This window comes from Eumetopias jubatus, unplaced genomic scaffold (genome assembly GCF_037043125.1).
Source record: "Eumetopias jubatus isolate StellerSeaLion01/CBP00866 unplaced genomic scaffold, mEumJub1_p1.0 scaffold_12, whole genome shotgun sequence".
In the NCBI taxonomy this organism is placed as follows: domain Eukaryota; kingdom Metazoa; phylum Chordata; class Mammalia; order Carnivora; family Otariidae; genus Eumetopias; species Eumetopias jubatus.
The window spans coordinates 5,768,587-5,784,903 of NW_028274818.1; the positions used below are offsets into that span (position 1 = coordinate 5,768,587).

A 16,317-nucleotide genomic window follows, 5' to 3' on the forward strand; every position below is an offset into this window, starting at 1 on the left:
CCAGGACCCTGGGATCATGACCTGAGCCGAAGGTAGACACTTAACGACTGAGCCACCCAGGCATGCAGTATTTTTATTCTATTCAGGCCTCCATCCGATTGGATGAGGCTCCCCGACATTAGGGAGCGCAATATGCTCTATTCAGTCTACTGATTTGAATGTTAATCCCATCCAAAAACATCCTCGCAGAAACACCCCAAATAATGTTTGACCAAATATCTGGGCATCCCATGGCCCAGTCAAATTGACACATAAAATTAACCATCCCAGAAGGGGACACCTTATACTAAGCACACAGAAGAGAAAACTGCCTTGGTTAGGCTTCAGTTTAGGATCATTGCTTTTTCAGAGCTTCTGCCCCTCTGGGTATGGTACAAAGATGCTTTCATCTGGTCACATAACAGGGATGAATTAAGAAAGAAAAAGTCCCTTCTGGCAGAGAAGCAGCAGGGCTGGGGAAGAGTAGGTTAGCAACACACCTCCCCTGGGGGACTTGAACCACCAATATACTGATCTATGGATCAAACCTGCTGACCATCAGACTTCAGGGACCATGCTGGGTTGTTTTTTTTTTTTTTAATGTAATGCATATAACATAAGTTTAGTTATTTTAAGGTGAACAATTCAGTGGCATTTAGTACATTCTTAAGGTTGTGTGACTACCTTCACTATCTAGTTCCAAAACACGTTCATCATCCCAAAATAAAGCCCCACATCCATCCCCAATGAGCAATTATTCCTCAATACATGCTCCTCCCAGCTCCTGGAAGCCATCAGCTTGCTTTCTGTTCCTATGGACTTACCTCTTCTGGATATTTCATATGCATGGAATCACACAATATGTGATTTGTCTCTGGCTTCTTTCGCTTAGCTTATTGTTGGAGTTCATTCAAGCTGTAGCGTGGATATTTCACTGCATGTATACACACATGTTGTTCATGCATTCATTGATTGATGGACATTTGGGTTGTTTCCATCTTTTGGCTGCTGTGAATAGTGCAGCTATGAACATTCATGTGCAAGGACTCATTTTGAGTATCTGGTTTTAATTATTTTGGATGCTTTCCTAGTAGTGAAATCGCTGGGTAATTTGCATTCTCACCAGCAATGTTTGGTGGTTCTAATTTCTCCTTCCTGCCAACACTTTTTATTTTCTATTGTTGTTGTTGTTTTTAAAATGATAGCAATCCTAGCAGGTATGAACATAACACTACACATGTACTAGAATGACTAAAATTAAAAAGACTCATGATACCAAACAAAAAAGAGGACTTCCTATATGACTCCGTTTATGTAAAACTCTAGAAAATGCCAACTAATCTACAGTGACCATAAGCAGACCAGTATTTGCTTGAGATGCACAGGTCAGTGGGGGCATGACTTAGTGAGGGGCAGAAGGGAGGCGTTATCGAGGGCTATAAGGAAATTTCTGGGGGTGATGGATATATTTATTATTTTGATTATAATGATGGCTTCATCAGTGCATACATATGTCAAAATGTCGTATTGTATATTTTAAATATGGGCAGGTTGTTGTATGTTAAATAATAAACTGTTAAAAAGGAAACAAGGTGAAACAATTTCTTATATCCCTTTTGGAGGTCACTGAAGTCTCTTCATTTTAACCTGTGCCATAAATTGAAAATGTAGGGGACTGATTACACCATTCTCTTTTAAGGAGACTTTCTAAGTCTAAATTTCTCACATCTGTGATGAAGTCCCAAAGTCATTAGCAATGCAGATTCCCAGATGACAACAGATGACCATTAACTGCTATACAGCTGACATTGGGTTGTTAGATTCTCTTTCCAGAATATTCACAATATCTTGCCTGCCTTCTACCCCAACAAAGCCCTTTCGCCATTTCAGATACCCATATATTTCTGTTACCAATGTCTAAATTTTAGTGGTCTTGGATATAAATGGCATAAATAAACTTAGCAAATTAAGCAGAAAAAGAATTAATTGAGAAGTTATTTGTGGGTCATAGATTTATGAGAATTAACAACCAGACTCAGATAAAGGGAATAGCCAAAGGGGAGGTAGGAGGCCAGAAATAGAGCCAAACTCATGCCAAAGAAAGAGTCTTGTAAGGAAACCAGAGGAACAGTCAAGACTAGATATTGGCTTTGACTTTCTGGATAAATGAATTCTAAACTGTTTATGATGCTACATATGATTGGCCCTTGAATCAGAATCTAGGGAAGCAACTTATAGCCCATTGAACTAAGATCACATATTAAAGTAGAAAATGCCTCCACTTTATCTTCTTTAAGAGGAAGGAGGGTTCCCGACCTCATTCATACCCAAATTCATATTCCCCAAGAATTGAGGTCCACACAATAAGAAAGATCTGCTGCCACTGGTTTTGATCTTGGGACTAGATTCCCTTGATTTGTTTCCCTTAGTAGGTGATATAATCCCATCTTATATTTATTGGTGTTACGGATACTTGTTTGCTCATTTCAGTGTAAGATAACTATTATATAATTATATTATTTAAAAATATTTTACTATGTGGTCTGTTTTCTTTGTTGTATTTTCTTTCCGTAAGTTTAAAGGTTTAGCATCTTTTATCTCATCCAGTGTTTATATATGAAAATTATGATACCATATAGATCTTTAACTCATTTTTTTTTTGACAGTGTGGGTTCACTTCTGACAAAGACTCTTTCCTTGACTGAACTGTAGTCAGATTCCTCTAAGTCCTCTTCTTAACTCGGCTTTGACCTTGGCTTCAGTCTTTGTCCTTGTCAAGTCTGCATTGCCCAGTTTTTAGCAATAATCCTGCGAGGCCCATTTAGAGAAAATCCCCCACTCTTGATATCTGATCACACTGGCCAACCTTGAGCAAGAATTCATTTAGGTCAGTTTAGCCAGAATCCCCCCTTAGCTGATATTTTCTTTTACTAATTTTGCATCTACTAACGCCCACTCTACTCTTTGGCTCTAAGTCCCTACTTGTTGGAATCGAGCCCAGTTCTATCCTGAGGTTCTCTTTTCCCCGGTTGCAGTAGTTCCTGAATACAATCTGCTCTTGCTGCTTTGACCACTGTTCAGGTCTGGTTTTTCTCTGACACTTCCCAACCTGAAGTATGAAGAAATTAACACACTGCCACTTCCCCCGGAGCTCCTCTCTTCCCCCGTCACACTTCAGATGAGCTTTAATATGATGGTAATTGTATGAGTTTGCTGGGGTTGCCATAACCAAGTACTACAGGCTTAATACAACAGAAATGTATCTGCTCACAGTTCTAGAGGCCAGAAGTCCACAACCAAGGTGCTGCAGGGTCATACTCTCCTTGAAACCCATAGGGGAGAATCCTTCTTTGCCTCTTCCTGACTTCCCTGCAACCCTTGGCATTCCTTGGTTCATAGCTGTAACATTCCAATCTCTGCCTCTGTATTCACAGGGCTTTCTTCTCTGTGTCTCTGTATATCCTCTTCTTTTCTTATAAAGACAGTAGCCATTGGATTAGAGTTCACTCTAATAAAATATGACCTCATTTTAACTTAATTGCATCTGTAAAGATCCTATTTCCGAATAAGGTCCCATTCGTAGGTACTGGCTGTTTGGAATTGAACATATCTTTTTGGGGAATACATTTCAATTCACTATAGTCATAATCATACATTTTAATTTTTTTAGTTTTTGTTTTCTGTTTTATTGTATTTAAAATATACATATTGGCAGTCAGCAATGAAAAGTGAGGAAATCACTGTACTTATCCCCATCAACTGTCTTGATCCACCAAATTAAATGAAATGGAATCTAGTATAAATCTAAACCTATAGGTAACACAAATGCACAGTACAAAAGAGTATTTAAAAAAGAACCCAAATGTTTGGTAGACCCTAATGTGGAATATAATAATACCAGGGCCTTTGAAATAAAATGATTCCCCTCATTTCCCCCAAAGGTAACTACTATAGCTGTATTTTTCTCTTTCTCTCTGTGCTTGAGTGGCTTTTGACCAGGTTCTATTAACTGCCTAGAATGAGACGGGAAGTAGTCCCTTTTTTTTTTCTAGTCTCTGAGAGATTTTGTGTAACATGGAAGTTCTGTTTCTTGAATGGCTGGTGGGAATTGCACCTGAACCCTGACTTGTAGAGTCCATGAGCATAACACCATTGACACTGTTTTCTGCCACTGCATTTAGTGTGGTTTTTATATACAGCCCTAGGTAATCGGAATGGAATTTGGCACCTGGAAATGGAATGCTGCCATAACCATAGCTGAAACATATGGCGCTGTTTGGAGCACTGGCTGGCGGTCAGGATCCTGACGGCCCTCAAGAAGGCTGACAGCGATGACTTGAGGTGAAATGAGGAGTATATCATTGGAAACCAGACAAAGAGTCACCCTTGTTTTGTAGTATCGGAAAGTACCTCCGCACTGTTTCCTGTAGTAATGTGAAGAATAGAAAATGTACCTAGTGAATCCAGGGATTAGCTAAGTAATTTTCTGTAGAGAGTGCTGAGGAGCTCTTTGGATTCTTTTAGATGCTGTAGGGGACCAGAATATGCCACCCCAAAATATGCCACTTTGGCATAAAGATTATTTTTTTAAGGATTATTTTAAGCTGGAGACAAATGAGCATCAACAGATGCAGAAGGATAGGTTTCCCAGAGTTCCCTTATCTGACTAAAAGCAGAAACTTCTGGAAGTTGAGGACTCCCATAAGTCCCCTCTCCTGGGGAGGTTTTATAGCTATGAAGAAGACATAAAGTGGGGCACCTGGCTGGCTCAGTTGGTAGACCACATGGCTCAGTCTTGGGGTTGTGAGTTCGAGCCCTGTGTTGAGGGTAGAGATTTCTTAAATAAACTTAAGAAAATCTTAAGAAAAGAAGAAGAAGAAGAAGATATAAAGTCAGTTCCAAGAGGAACCTGCACAAGCAAACCTTACTCTATTAATTTGCTCATATATTTACCATCCCCCAGTTTGCTGCCCTTGAAAAGGAAAACCCCTTTCCTTTGTCTTCTCATTTCTGTACACATTTATTTTTCTTTTGTTAAGATGCTATATAAGCCCAAGTTCTAACCACCCCTTTGAGTTACTCATCATGAGGTTTCTCCTGTGTGGTGTAAGCTGCATGCATTGATTAACTGTTTTTCTCTTGGTAACCTGTCCTTTGCCAGTCTTGAGCTTACAGGGCCCCAGCCAGAGAACCAAGAGGGCATAAGGAAAAAGAATTTTTCCTCCCCTGCACTGCGTATAACAAAACACTAGAAAAGAGAGATGAGCTAAAGTACTAATTACTCAGTTTTCAACCGGAATTTGGAGGAAATTTAAAGGCTTGGGACAGCTTCCAACCAGAAAATGCTTCAGAAAGAAAGGGTGGGCCAAAGAGATAAAACCCAGGCACTGTCAGGAAAACATGGTTTCAGGGGAAAGATGAAGCTAAAGCTGTATCTGTAGAACTCTTTGTTAAGACCTCAAGAAGACTGAATTAGTGCCTCATAAACTCTTTCAGACAGAAAGGAGGCATTCCTTTTATTTTATTTAATTTCATTTTCTTTAAAATCAATTACTGTATAGGGTATTATTAATTTCAGAAGTAGAATTTAGTGATTCATCAGTTGCATATAACACCCAGTGCTCATTACATCACGTGTTCTCCTTAATGCCCATCACCCAGTTACCCCATACCCCACCCACCTTTCCTCCAGCAACCCTCAGTTTGTTTCCTAAAGTTAAGAGTCTCTTATGGTTTGTCTCCCTCTCTGTTTTTGTCTTATTTTAGTTTTCCCTCCCTTCTCCTATGTTCATCTGTTTTGTTTCCTAAATTCCACATATGAGTGAAATCATATGGTGTTTGTCTTTCTCTGACTTATTTTGCTTAGCATAATACCCTCTAGCTCTATGCATGTCATTGCAAATGGTAAAATTTCATTTTTGATGGCTGAGTAATATTCCATTGCGTGTGTGTGTGTGTGTGTGTGTGTGTGTGTGTGTGTGTGATTAAAGATGGATAGATGATTGATAGATAGATAGATAGATAGATAGATAGATAGATAGATAGATAATCTCTACCCATTCATCTGTCAATGGACTTCTGGGCTCAGAAAGGAGGCAGTCTATCAATCTTAAGGGCATGTCTCAGAGACCTTTCCTGTTAAGGAGCCTTTTAAGGATCTTAAGGACATTGACCCACAGCAACCTTACCAGGGTCCCAATGTAGAAAAGGGCTGATCTCTAACAGATCTGTGAGTGTGGCTTTTGCCTAATTGGAGTATATATTGATATATTTATAAGAAACTCTTCAAGCTTTTAAAGGAAGTATATCAGCTTGGACTGAAAGGGACAGAGACAGTACAAAATTGAAAGAAGCCTTTGGACCTCCAAACTCCTATGGTCAGGAAGCAGGCTGAGAAAATGATCAGCTGCAAACACTGACTATTCTTATGAAAAAGTAAGGCCAATTCAGGAGGTAGAAGTGAGAGCCACAGAGAATCATTCCCAGTGAGTAATAATGGGGCTTCATCAGGGAACTGGCAACATGTACCTGACTGGATGTCATAATTGCTGTGGGCCAGGAACTGCCGTGTGCCTTCAATTTACCCTTTTCGAATGGGAGTGTCAATAGCAGTTGACCCACGCCTTTCCCAACACTCTATATTAGAGATGTGGGGGACAGATAACTTATTCTTTTACTCAAAAGCTTTTGACCAGTTTTAGTATATGTGCTGCCGAAGAGAACACAAAAGTCTTTTGACCAAGAAAAAACTGCCCAAGCTCAGTTGGCTGAGCGTCGACTTGATATCGGCTCAGGTCATAATCTCAGGGATGTGAACTTGAGGTCTGAGTCGTTGGGCTCCATGCTGGGTGTGGACCCTGCTTAAGATTAAAAAAAGAAACTGCCCAAGGAGCCTCATATACCAGGAACAATTCAGAAATGAGGTAAGTAGCTTATGAAGAGATGGACAACTTGGAGTTCTGGGGGCAAAGGAAGAATGTTTGTGGCTCAAAGGATAGCAATCTCTGGGTGCACTGTGAACCACCAAGCTTTAACCTAACAGCAGAAAGTCTAACTCATTACACTACAAAGATCAGGTAGAGTCCATGGGCTAGCAGTTCCTACTGAATAATTTGTGGCCAAACATCAGGGTATACTCTGGGTTAACTGCCAGCCCCCAGGTCCAGCACTTCGGGGACCTCAACTCTGTGCAGCCAAAGACCCCGCTCTGTTATCCTGAACCTGAAAACCTGGTAACACAACAGATTTGGATGATTTCAAAAGCCAATTTTCTTCAGCCAATATGGGGCAAGTGCACGGCATAGCCTTGTAGCCTCCATAGGTTTGTAAATGGCACACAAAAGAATTAGGGACCATGGTGCACCATTTGTCCTGGAAATTCCCCCAGAGAGCACAATTGGATCACCCTGTTCATGTTGTCAGGCATTACAGGAAGTAGTTTATGAACTGAATAAGTATGATAAACTGTATCTGTTTTCTTGTTCATCATTGTATCTGTAGTTCCCTGCAGAGTGCCTGGCACATAACAGTTGTCAATTTATGTTTGATGAATGAATGCTTGTGTGCATAAATGAGTAAATGAATAACAGGTACATATTCAGAGACTAGGGAAAAGCCAGGATTTTGTTTTTCTAAAAGCCTTCAGGAAGAGAGAGTTTCCTCTCTGTGGTCCTCCTGTCCTGACTCCTGAGCTAAGAAAGACATCTGAGAGGATGAAAAGTCCAGCTCACTGGAGTTCCTGGCATGGGAACCGAGACGGGAGTTCTGGCAACATGTACCTCATACTATACCAGGACTTTTCAAGCTGACCTGGGTCCACTCCCCAGGGAAACTGGCAGCAGGCTAACAGGAAGGGAAAGGCAGGGAAGTTAAAATGGGAAGAACTTGATGACTGATGGATTTGCTGGGTGAGGGAAAGAGACTTCAAGGAAGTCGCCTTGCTGTCTGGCTTGTTGCCCTAAAGGTGATGGTACCGCCATTCACTGAGAGAGGGAACACTGGAGAAGACTCCTGCTTAGGTACTGGGGAGAAGTTGGATTCAGTTCGGGAGAGGATGACCTGGAGGGCAAGGGATCATGTGAAGCACGCAGGTGGATGCATGGATAGGTTTAGGATTCAGAGAAGCACTGGAAACACAAATTTGAAAGTTGACAAGGTCACAAAAAAAAGAGTGTAATATGAAAGGACAAGAGTTGGAGCCACAGGCAAAGCCCTTGAAAGAGTATTTTTAGGACTTTCACTGCAGTCCTATGTATAAAAGCAGTGTCCAAGTATAAGTGAGTAGCAGGAGAAATTAGAGCACATTAATGCATGAAATGCTTTAAACTTTAATCCCTTTTAAACTTGGCCAGAGATCATTGAGTTTCTCCAGGTGCTTAGCATCTGCTGCAAGAATTAACTAAATGGGAAAGAGCCTTAACTGATTTCTGTATTAGCAGCGCTCATTTGCAAAGGGCGACTGGCTGTGGAATTCTGCAGAAAAGCAGCTCTGAAAGGTTTCGCTTTTGGGGGGAAAAAAGCACGGGTATCTCCAGTTTGGCCATAGATAGCTCCTGATCTCCTAGGATACCGGACCTGGGAAACGTCTCTTACTAGGCAGGTAATTCGTAGTATTTTGGATTAGAAGTAGAACTTTGATGTTTAAGAGGAAGGACCGAGAAAAAAAGGAAGGTTACAACTCCAGGCGTCCCTGGGCGGGATTGAACCACCAACCTTTACGGTTAACAGCCAAACGCGCTAACCAATTGCACCACAGAGACTACCCCTCTACCCTTGCTTGCGCAGGCCATATTTATAGATCATACTCAAATACTAGCATTCTGTAGAGTTCATTTCTTCACCCTGGTCTCAGTTGTGAGGTTCTAAAAGCCATAACATAAAGCCATCCCTGTTGTGCAACACTAGGATCCTTGCTTCCTTTCATCCTAATTTCTTAGCACCAGCAAGAAGTGACTGCTTCTTTCTCCCAAAGTTGAGACCTGCACAAAAGTAAGAACAAATTCACCACCGGAGGAATGTGAGAATGGCTTGAGGGAGTAGGGAATGGAGCAAGGGTGGCTGAGTGAGGGGGAAATGGCTTGCTGCTGATTTGAACTAACATCCCTACTTGGAAAATCAGCCTGATGTACTTCTTTCACTAAATTTCTATGAAAACCACTTACATCACCTCTTTATGAATTTTAAACCCAGATCTTGAGTGCTTATTTAAAAACATAATTTAAAAAATAGTAGTAATCTCCAAAGTTCAACCTGAATGTGATTCTCAAGCAGTACTAAATATACCCTGGGGAGGCAAAACGGCATCTGGAGACTTGAGGTACAGAGTAGGCTGAACACGCGCCAGTACTCCTCCTTTCACTCACATAGTGATGCAAAAATATTGCCAAGGGGCCCTGGCTCTCCATAGAGAATTACTAATTTATAATGAATACAACTATAATTTTTTACAATGAAATGTGAAATTGGTCTACAAGTTACTTTAAATCAGGAAAATAAGTTTTAGTAATGAATGTAATTTTACCGGCTCCATGAAATTCTACGAACATAAATTTTCAGGGTTTTGTACAGCCTGAGCATTTTTACCAAACCCTCTGAGGCTTCCCAGTAGATATACTGCCAATCAGAAATTCCTGGCTAGAGAAACCCAGATTGTCCATTACACGTGCTTAGGCTCAGAAAAACACTAAGAGTGGTACTCTTAATACGGTTAGTCTTCTAGATGTAAACAATTTAGCTCAGGCTGCTTCTAAAATGTGATCAAAGTCATCTTCATAAAATAGAAAGTGCTAGCATGTTATTTCCATGCTAGACAATAAAGCAGATATGACTGGAATATGATACTTCTCGGATACATCTTGGGTTGACCCAAAACATTTTTATAAAAATTCACAGGCCAAGGGCACTTGGGTGGCTCAGTTGGTTAAGCGACTGCCTTCGGCTCAGGTCATGACCCTGGAGTCCTGGGATCGAGTCCCACATCGGGCTCCCTGCTGAGTGGGGAGTCTGCTTCTCCCTCTGACCCTCCCCCTCTCATGTGCTCTCTCTCTCTTTCAAATAATTAAATAAATAAATCTTTAAAAAAAATTCACAGGCCAAGTAAGCTAGACTTATAGGGACCATGGCAGATGACTATGTCAACAACGCCAATGGGCTTTTATTATTATTTTTTTACCCCCTTATATTTCTTACCATCTTATAATAAAGAAGCCCATTAGTTTCCTAGTATACAAGGGTAGTGAAATTAAAGATGACATTCCCAAATGATTGAAGGCTAAATGCCTTGTAACAAATTAGAGAGTTGGGAAGTCATTTCTCATGATCACTGAAACTACCAGGAATTATTTGCATTCCTACCAGGATGGCCACAAAAATATCAAGTGGTGTGAAAATATTGAAAAAACAGGAGGCCCCCAAAAGGAGGAGTCTTCCAAAAGGGAGGTCTTCAAAGACAGGAAAGAAACAAAAAAAGTCAAGGAACTGAGTTTAAGGAAGATTTATTGCATACTTGTAGTATAATAAACACCTCACCGGGGGGCAGATATCAAAAAAAGAGAGGAGTGTGCGCTTTACCAGAAAAGCATCCACACAAGAGACCCGGCACAGGCGCGGAGAGACAGCTGGAGTAGATCCTGGCAAGGGGCAGGCTAAGGCGCCAAATGGAAAATCTTAAACGGGAAATCTAGGTCGTGGGCCTGCGCGGTGGGGGTGGGGGCTGGAGGCGGTGCAAGGCGTTCCAGGGAACACGCTTTGCCACTTTGCCGTGGGATTCAAGGGATGGGGGATGCGATTTCAAGGACCTGTTGGCTCCGAGTCCACCGTCTGTCTCCGGTGCGCCCTCCACCCCGTGCCCCCTGCTTGGCTGTTGGGTTTTCCCCACCGGCCTCCCGAATCTTCGTGCTCTCTCTCCTGCACTGCCCGTCGGTCTGCTTCCTGGACGCGTCCAGATTCGTTTTCCCAACTCCACCTCCCGGGCGCAACCGTGCCGCTCTCCGCTCGCGGTGGCCGGGAAGCAGGTCCGAGCGGTGGCTGGCCCGAGGGCGAGGGAAGGGACCAGGGGCTCCAGCAGGTGACCCACCCGACTCAACGAGGTAGATCGCTCACCCTGCCCCGACATCTTCCCGCACTCCCAGCCCTCCCCCCTTTCCCCGCACCGACACCACTAACTAGACCCTCGGGAAGGAGCAAGGGGTGGCTTGTCAGGGGTGGCGGGGTTCCTCCTGGCGTCAGCAGTGCAGCCGGAGAGTCCAAGCACCTGCGGTGGCCGGACGTGCGGGCGTCTGTCGGTGGCCCCGAGTGAGGACAGAGGGTGTCACGCGCGGCCTCTCGGGTTTGGGGCGGAGGAAGAGGGGGAGCCATGCGAGCGCCCAGGGGAGGCGCCGGTGCGCTGCCGTCGGGCGGCCGGGCCGCTGGCGAGGCCAAAAGGCTTGGGCTGGCCGAGGCGACGGGGCGAGGCTTGGGCTGGCCGGGCCGGCTGGCCTTGTCTGGGCACCGAGGCCGCGGGGCTAGCCGCGGGGCAAGGGAGAAGCCAGCCGGCTTCGGCTAAAAGGGGTGCGGATGCGCTGGGGAGGTCGGTAGGCCGAGAGGAAGAAGAAAGGCTTCCCTGACCGGGAATCGAACCCGGGCCGCGGCGGTGAGAGCGCCGAATCCTAACCACTAGACCACCAGGGAGCGTCAGGCCCTGCGCCTGCCCCGCACCCCCTGGACGCAGCGCCTCCATACCAGCCCCTCGCCTCTGCTTTGGCTCCAAGGCCCCAGCCTCGCCACGGCCGGCCGCCCGCCGGCCCTACCAATCCACCTGCCCTGCTGGCAGCACCCTCAAAACGCTGCGCGCCTCCTTCCCTCACACACGCGCTTGGCCTCGGGCCAACGCTCCCGGCTCCGGGCTCTCATCGGGCCTGGACACGAGGGCCCTGGAGCCGCGCAAAAGGTTGGCCAGCTGCGTTGGCCGGGAATCGAACCCGGGTCAACTGCTTGGAAGGCAGCTATGCTCACCACTATACCACCAACGCTGCACAGCCCGGGCCGCCCCGAGACGCCGGCCCAGGGTTCGCAGCGGCGCCTTCACGCCTTCTCGCCACCGCCTGGGCCGCCGGGCGCAGCCCTGCCCCGACGTCCCGCCGGCCCGCGGCCCTGCGCTGCCGCAGGCGCCAGCAGCGGCCGCCCCAGCCCCAGGCCCGGCCCCAGCCCCGCCAGCCCGATGCGGCTGTGGCGGCTCCGCAGGCCCGAGCCCCCCGCCGCCCGCGGCCCGTCTCTGGGGGGCGCTCCGGCCGCCGTGCCACTCCCCCGGCCCTCGGCTGCCGCCCGGGCAGCCCCGCCCCGCGAGACACGCATCCCTCCGGCGACCCGCTCGCCCGGGCCCTTCTGCGCTTGCCGTCCGGCGAGGCCACATCCCGCACCCACAGACGACCCGACCCAGCCGCCGCCCAGCGGTCCCCCGCGCCCCCCCCCACCCCCATCCGGGACCGGGCAGCGTCGGCGTCACCAAGGAGCCCGCCGCAGCCGGCCACTCGTCAAGCGCCGGGGGCACGACAGGAGGCCCTGGCGGGGCCGTGGCGAACCCGCACGCGCGCGCCCGGCCTTACGGGGAAGGGAAAGCGGTGGGGGCGGTCCACGGTGGGCAGGGCGGGCACGCGTCGTCGCCCCGCGCCTCTGGCCGGACGCGGGAGGGAGGAGAGGAAGGGCCCTGGGGGCAAGCGTTTGGACAGAGCGGCGGTGACGCCGGCGACCAAAAAGGGCGTCTTGCCTCCCCGTCGGGGAATCGAACCCCGGTCTCCCGCGTGACAGGCGGGGATACTCACCACTATACTAACGAGGACAGCGGCGGCGGCGGCCAGCCGGGCGCCCGACCCCTCTGCGCCTGCCCGCCCTCGACGCCCTGCCTTACACAGGCGCCCGCCACGTGCCACACCCGGCCCGACCCGCTCCCAAACCAAGCGCGTCGGCCCGCCGAGCAGCCCTCCCATCCCGACTCGCAGTGGACTCCAGGCCCGGGCCCGGGGCCGGGCCCGGGATCCGGACGGCGCGGAACACTCCGAGTGCGCCGGCGCCTAGGGCCTGCCGGGCGCGGATCGCGCAGGGAGAAGAGGCCCGAGCGGGCAAGCAAGGCTGCGAGCAGGGGGACGGGCGCCCGGGATGGGCCGGGGCGGAGGAGGGAGGGCGGCGACGACCTAGTGGAGGGGGCGGGGGCGGCGGGGGCGCCCACGGCGGCGAGACAGGCTGGCCCGACGCCGGTCTCCGGGTGCGGGGCCGGGGATGTGCGAGCGGGCTGGGCGGCGCCGGCGCCGGCGCCAGGCCAGTCGGCTGGCGCTGCTCCTGGTCGGCCGGGGCGCGCGTCCCGTCCCTTGCGCGCCCACACAGCCGCCGGCCGCCACCAGCGTTCGCGCGGGGTCCCAGCCAGGCGAGCGGCGACGCGCCCAGGCCCGCCGTCAGGATGGCCGAGCGGTCTAAGGCGCTGCGTTCAGGTCGCAGTCTCCCCTGGAGGCGTGGGTTCGAATCCCACTCCTGACACGCCCACCTTTTGGCCCGTCCAACCGGGACCCTGGACCCCGGCGGGCCGCGACCACGCCCCATCGCAAGCCCGCTCCTGCCTGACCCGCCGCTCCTGCCTTGCACCCTCGCAGGAGGGGCCCAGTGCCGAGCCCTGACGCCTCGACGCTCCTGGCCACGGGCTTGGCGCACACACGCCCCCGCCCACCAGTTCACACGCCTTTCCCACCCGATCCCATCCCCAGCCCCGCAGGCCTGGGGAACTTCGCAGCACGCCTCTCCTCACCTGCTTCCCGGGGGCTGTGTTTTCCTTCCTCCCTCCCGCTCCCGCTCCCGCTGCACTCCCTCGGCCCCCTGCAGAGCAGCCGGCTGCGCAAATGCCGAAAGCCCTCCGCATTCGGTTCTCCACCGGACGGGTGCCTGGTGAACAGCGCCTCGCTCTCGTAGCCGAGCACTCCCGCCACCAAGAGCACACCGTCCGACAGACAGCCCGTCCTTTCCGCCGGCCCCCATTCCCTTCTCTCCACACCCTCCTCAGGTGGCCCGAGGTGCCCACGAGGATTTGCCACCTTGACGACGCCTGACCCTGGCCACACCTGCCTGCCTGCCTGCCTCCCTCCCCGGACACAGGCAGCCCGGCCACCCGCTCGCCGGCCCACGACAGGGCCCTCCCTTCAGTGCGCCTGGCCCGGGAGTCCAGCCCGGGAAGGTGGCTCCCGTGAGCGCTGGGCCGAAGGAAGCCCTGGATCCCCAGGCCACCCACCTGGGCGCCCCAGCGCATCTCCGCGCCGGAAGCCGCTGCCCGGCCGGGACCCGAGGAGCCCAGCGGGCTCCCTCACCGCGCTGTCGGCCAGCTAGCCAGCGGCCACTCTGCCAGAGCGCTCCCGCGAGCCAGGATCGCGCTCCTGCCTCACAACCACCGCCGCCCCCCGCCCCCCCCCCCGCCCTCGAGCTGCCCCCTAGGGAGCGCTGCGCGCCCCAGCTCAGACGCCTTGCTTCGCTCTCCCGGCCTGAGCGGCTCCTCGGCCGCGCCGGCGGCGCGACGGGGCCTCCATCTCCTACACACAACACGCAGGCGCCCGCGCGCGGACACCCACACGCCCACACCCACACAGCCCACCCCTCGGCACCGCACGTGCGCACACCACCGGAGCTCGGGTCCCCAGCCCCGCCCACCCTCGCACACTCTGCCCCGGCGAGAAAGCCCTCCGCCGAAGGGACCTTGGGTCCCGGCTGAGAGGAGCCGCTGAAGGCAACGGCAGCGCTCAGCCTCGCCTGCCACAGGTGCCCCCGCGCTGGGTGCGATTCGGGCGCTGGCCAGCCTGGGTCCGGCTCCCGGCTTCCCCTGGCGACCCCGGCAGGGCAACGTGTCGCCGCGGCCGTCGACCGGGGAGAAAGCACCGCAGGAGCCTAGTGGGCCTCCGTGCGTCCGTGCGGCGCTCGGCCCGTCTGCGCCGCTCCCTAGGGCTCTGGACGTGCCCGGAGCCTCTGTTCCACACCGCCCGTCCGCCTCCTGCTCAAACCAAGCCCATGCTCCCCAGCACCGGGCCGGACCCGTGTCTGGGCGCCGCTGGGGAGCGCCGCTGGGGAAGCCGTCCGGGGAGCGCCGCCATCGGTGCATGGGTGGTTCAGTGGTAGAATTCTCGCCTGCCACGCGGGAGGCCCGGGTTCGATTCCCGGCCCATGCAGCACGCCGTCCCCTTTTGGCCAGCCCTGCAGCCCCAACGCGCGCACGCGCGCGCCCCCGGCTTCCTCTCGCCCACGCTCAAGGCCCCTGGCCGAAACCAGCTCTGCTCCGGACCCAGCCGGAGCCCGGCCCTGCCCTGCCGCCCGTTCCCTTCCTCTCCGTCTCTCTCGCCCAGGGGACCAAACTCCACCCAGCGCCCGACGCCCCTGGCCCGCCCACACGCCTCCCCTGCCCCTTTCCTCTTCAGGACCCTGAGCACCCCGCTTCGCTCACCCGCCTCTCCTCCAGCAACGCTTCCCGGCACCACCACACACCGGCGCCGCGCCGCTCCAGAGCCCACGGGGCCGCGCCCCACCTCCCCGCCTTTGCCCACGGTTCCTCCCTCCCTGCCTCACTCTACCCACACTCCCACAATCCTCCTCTCTTTGCACAACCAGGGGCAACCGACTTGCCACCCTTAGCCCTGATCCGTCCCATTCTCCTGCAGGGACCCTCACAAACTCACTGGGGTGCACCGGGAAGACCAAATGCATGGCACCACATCCTCCCGACGCCCGCCCTATAGTCTCTTGAAGGCCCGCTTGGCCGCAGTAGCCGGCAAACTCCGCCGCTGCTGCAACGCTAGGACCCCCGGCAGCACCAGGTCCACAACCGCCCGCGCCAGCGCTAGCACCGGCAGCACCTATCTCCCCACCCCCCCAGCCCCCCTCCCCCGCCTCCGCCGCCGTCGCCGCCGCCACCGCCGCCGCCGCCGCCGTCACCACCACCACCACCACCCCCCCCCTCGCAACAGCAGCGGCGGCACCAAGTCCACCAGCAGAGCGGCACCTGGACCAGCACCGGCTCGGCTGTGGGTACCGCCACCACCACCGCTTGGACCGAGTCCAGCACCGCACACCACCACGGGCACCGTTGCCAACAGCACTAGAGTCCTTCCGCGCCACCGCCACTGCCCCGACACCATCACCAACAGAACGGAGTCCAGCACCAGCGAACCAGCAGGGGCATCGCCGCCCACCGCACTAAAGTCCTCCACCATCGCTGCCGCCCCGCAAACACCAGCACCACTAGGACCGAGTCCACCGCCGCACACCACCACGGGCACCGTTGCCAAGAGCACTAAAGTCCTTCAGCACCACCACCACAAAGGCCACCATCACCACACC

General features: G+C 52.0%; 6 non-coding genes across 6 annotated transcripts; 2 read left to right on the forward strand and 4 right to left on the reverse strand.

Annotated features, from left to right (window-relative positions):
• Window positions 1-8,663: 8,663 nt before the first annotated feature.
• TRNAN-GUU (transfer RNA asparagine (anticodon GUU)) lies at window positions 8,664-8,738 on the reverse strand. The gene has a single exon. It is a non-coding gene; the product is annotated as a tRNA-Asn (tRNA).
• A 2,836-nt stretch (window positions 8,739-11,574) lies between these two features.
• Window positions 11,575-11,646, reverse strand: TRNAE-CUC (transfer RNA glutamic acid (anticodon CUC)). The gene has a single exon. It is a non-coding gene; the product is annotated as a tRNA-Glu (tRNA).
• Window positions 11,647-11,915: 269 nt separating this feature from the next.
• On the reverse strand, window positions 11,916-11,987 carry TRNAG-UCC (transfer RNA glycine (anticodon UCC)). Its single transcript has one exon. It is a non-coding gene; the product is annotated as a tRNA-Gly (tRNA).
• A 734-nt stretch (window positions 11,988-12,721) lies between these two features.
• TRNAD-GUC (transfer RNA aspartic acid (anticodon GUC)) lies at window positions 12,722-12,793 on the reverse strand. The gene has a single exon. It is a non-coding gene; the product is annotated as a tRNA-Asp (tRNA).
• A 609-nt stretch (window positions 12,794-13,402) lies between these two features.
• TRNAL-CAG (transfer RNA leucine (anticodon CAG)) lies at window positions 13,403-13,485 on the forward strand. The gene has a single exon. It is a non-coding gene; the product is annotated as a tRNA-Leu (tRNA).
• Window positions 13,486-15,081: 1,596 nt separating this feature from the next.
• TRNAG-GCC (transfer RNA glycine (anticodon GCC)) lies at window positions 15,082-15,152 on the forward strand. The gene has a single exon. It is a non-coding gene; the product is annotated as a tRNA-Gly (tRNA).
• The last annotated feature ends 1,165 nt before the right edge of the window (window positions 15,153-16,317 follow it).